The sequence below is a fragment of the Mandrillus leucophaeus genome, unplaced genomic scaffold, assembly GCF_000951045.1.
Source record: "Mandrillus leucophaeus isolate KB7577 unplaced genomic scaffold, Mleu.le_1.0 Scaffold302, whole genome shotgun sequence".
In the NCBI taxonomy this organism is placed as follows: domain Eukaryota; kingdom Metazoa; phylum Chordata; class Mammalia; order Primates; family Cercopithecidae; genus Mandrillus; species Mandrillus leucophaeus.
In genome coordinates, this window is record NW_012103166.1 from 2,200,499 (window position 1) to 2,203,407 (window position 2,909).

A 2,909-nucleotide genomic window follows, 5' to 3' on the forward strand; every position below is an offset into this window, starting at 1 on the left:
ATGTTGAAATACAAAGTTTAAAAAGTTGAAAAATTGATGAGCAGGTAAATTGTATTACAGAGAAGAGATAAAATGTCAATTGCCAATGATTTAAACATAATACAGATCAATGGTATGTTTAAGAAATTGGGATCCAATGATTTATCTATAATATCTTTGTTTAAATCACTGCAAGAACTTTATAAAGACAAACAAAAAAGACTTCAAGTTTTGAAATAACATTGTCACATTTTTAAGCTTTGAAATCACTCCGTCATTCAGGAGAAACAGAAGGAGAAATACAAACTGTCTCTTTTCAATGAAACTAGTGAATGTCTACAATATTCAAACCTCAACATTTCATGAGAAGCTGACAAATACTTTGCAGATTAGGCAGGAATACAGGAACATAAGAGCGAAGTACACATGCGGCTGCAGATATTATACGCAACTAAGAGATGACATTTCCCTAAAGCAGACAACACATCCTGAAATATTTAACTAATAATGCCATGATTTGAAGTATTGGAACCTTGTGCATGGCTCGGTAGCAGGAGCTTTTCTGATCCTTCTTTGGTATCATGACAAATAGGGAAGATGGGGGTGAATAATAAAACCTAGACCCACGCCATCTTCACTGGTGGCAGTATTTGACTGAAGTTAGAGAAGAGGGACTCTGAATTTGGAATGTTCCACAACAGGTTCTCTGGACGTATGTAGAGATAAGTAAAAGCTACTATGATTTATTTACACATACAATTGTATGACACAGAGATTTGACTAGCCTAGAAAACTTTCCTTGTCCATAACCAAAATAAATGTTCTTTTAAATATTTGATCAAAAATATCTTAACTAATTTGGAAATGATGAATAGCATAAAATGACTCAGCATAAAATATATATGAAAAGTATTATAAGAAAAGGGAGTATAAAAGTTAGAATAAGAATAATAAAATAGGAACAAGAATAGGAATGATAAATAGTAAACAAAGAACTAAGCAAAAAAGTATGTTGACATAAAAAATATAAATAATATGATAAAAATATCACCATTGAATGAAAAAGAAAAACTTAATAAAACAATTTTATTTTTTAACTAACATTTAAATTGGAAACACAAGAATTTTGAAAACATACAGGGAAACACCAAAAGCAAATTATATATGAGCTAGTAAAGTACATGAAAAATATTGCAGAGAAAATAATAAGAAAAGTGAAAGCCCTACTGAAAGCCGAAAAGAGTAAATAGATTCTACTGAAAGCATGATGAGAGACATGGAGGATAGGTTTGAGAAAAATGGGCAAAACGAAATGGAAGATAGATTACAAAGAATAGAAAAAAATGTTTACTATGAAAAAAGAGACTAAGAGACCTAACAAATATATAGTTGTTTTAAAGATGGAAACAGACCAAAAGAACAGAAAAAAATGAAATATAAACTTTGATAATCTTTAAAGTAATACATGATTTATAATTGCTAGGCCATGTGGTGGCTTTAAAAACTCTGCCAAAATGGTTTTCGGAATGGTTGTACATTTCCATCAGGAATGTATAAGTGATCCAGGTTCTCGGAATTCTCACCAAGCATTTTGTGTTCTCACTATGTTTTATTTTAGCCAATATGATGTGTGTAATGATTTTAAGTTGCATTTCTTTAGTGGCTAATGATCTTCAACATCTTTCCAGGGACTTATTTTTTATCATTATATTTTCTTTGGTGAGATGTCTCTTCATGTCTTTTATCCATTTTCTAATTAGTTTGTTTGATTTTTTTTACCGTTTTAAGAGTTCACCATATATCCTAACTACTAGTTCTTTGTGGTTGGATATGTGGTTCACAAATATTTCCCCCCACACTCTTACATTTTCATTCTATATCAAGGTCTTTCACAGAGCAGAAGATTTTCGTTTTGACCAATTCCAGAGTATAAATTTTTCCTTTTCTAGGTCGTGCTAGATGACCCATAAAATTTAGGAACTCTTTGACTTTAGATTCTGAATATTTTCTCCTGTATTTTTTTTCTAGAAGTTTTAAGTTATATACTTAAGTCCATGATCATTTTAGGTTAATTTTTGTGTAAGGGGTTAGACTTAGGTCAAGGTTCATTTTGTTGTTTATTGATATACAGTTACTCTAGCACCACTAGTTGAAAAGACTGTCTTTCCACCATTGACTTGCTCTTACATCATTGTCAAAAATTAATTGGAAAAATTTGTGTGAGTCCATTTCTTGATTCTCTATTCTGTCTCATTGTTCTATGCATCTCTTATCCTTCAAAATCACACTGTCTTGACTACTGTTATTGTATACTAAGTAATAACACCAGGTAGAGTGATATCATTTTAGCTACTCTAGGTCCTGTATCTTTCCATATAAATATTTAAATAAGCTTACCTATGACTACAAAACACTTTGCCATGATGGTTATTGGCGTTGCATTACACCTACAGAGTAATTTGGGTACAATGGACAACTTTCACATTTTGAGTCTAGAAAATCACAAATGTGGTATTTATCTCCATTTATTTAGATCTTTGACTTCTTTTAGTACTTGTAGTTTCTTTCATAGTGTTTTGCATAAAAATTTGCATATATTTGTTAGCTTTATACCTATTCCATTTTCGAGTGATTATAAATGGTATTGTATTGTTAATTTTGGTGCCCAGAAGTTCATTGCTCATATATATAAATAAAATAAATTTTTATATGTTAATTTTGTATCCAGAGATATTGTTGAACTAATTTATTAGTTCTAGGAGTTTTTTACAGATTCCTTGAGTTTTTCTATATATGCAATTATGCCGTCTTCAAATAAGGACAGTGTTTTTCTTTATGATCTGTATGCATTCTTTCCTTTTTTCGTTGCCTTATTGCATTGGCTAAAACTTCTATCACTATGTCAAAAAGGAATTATGAGAGTGGACATC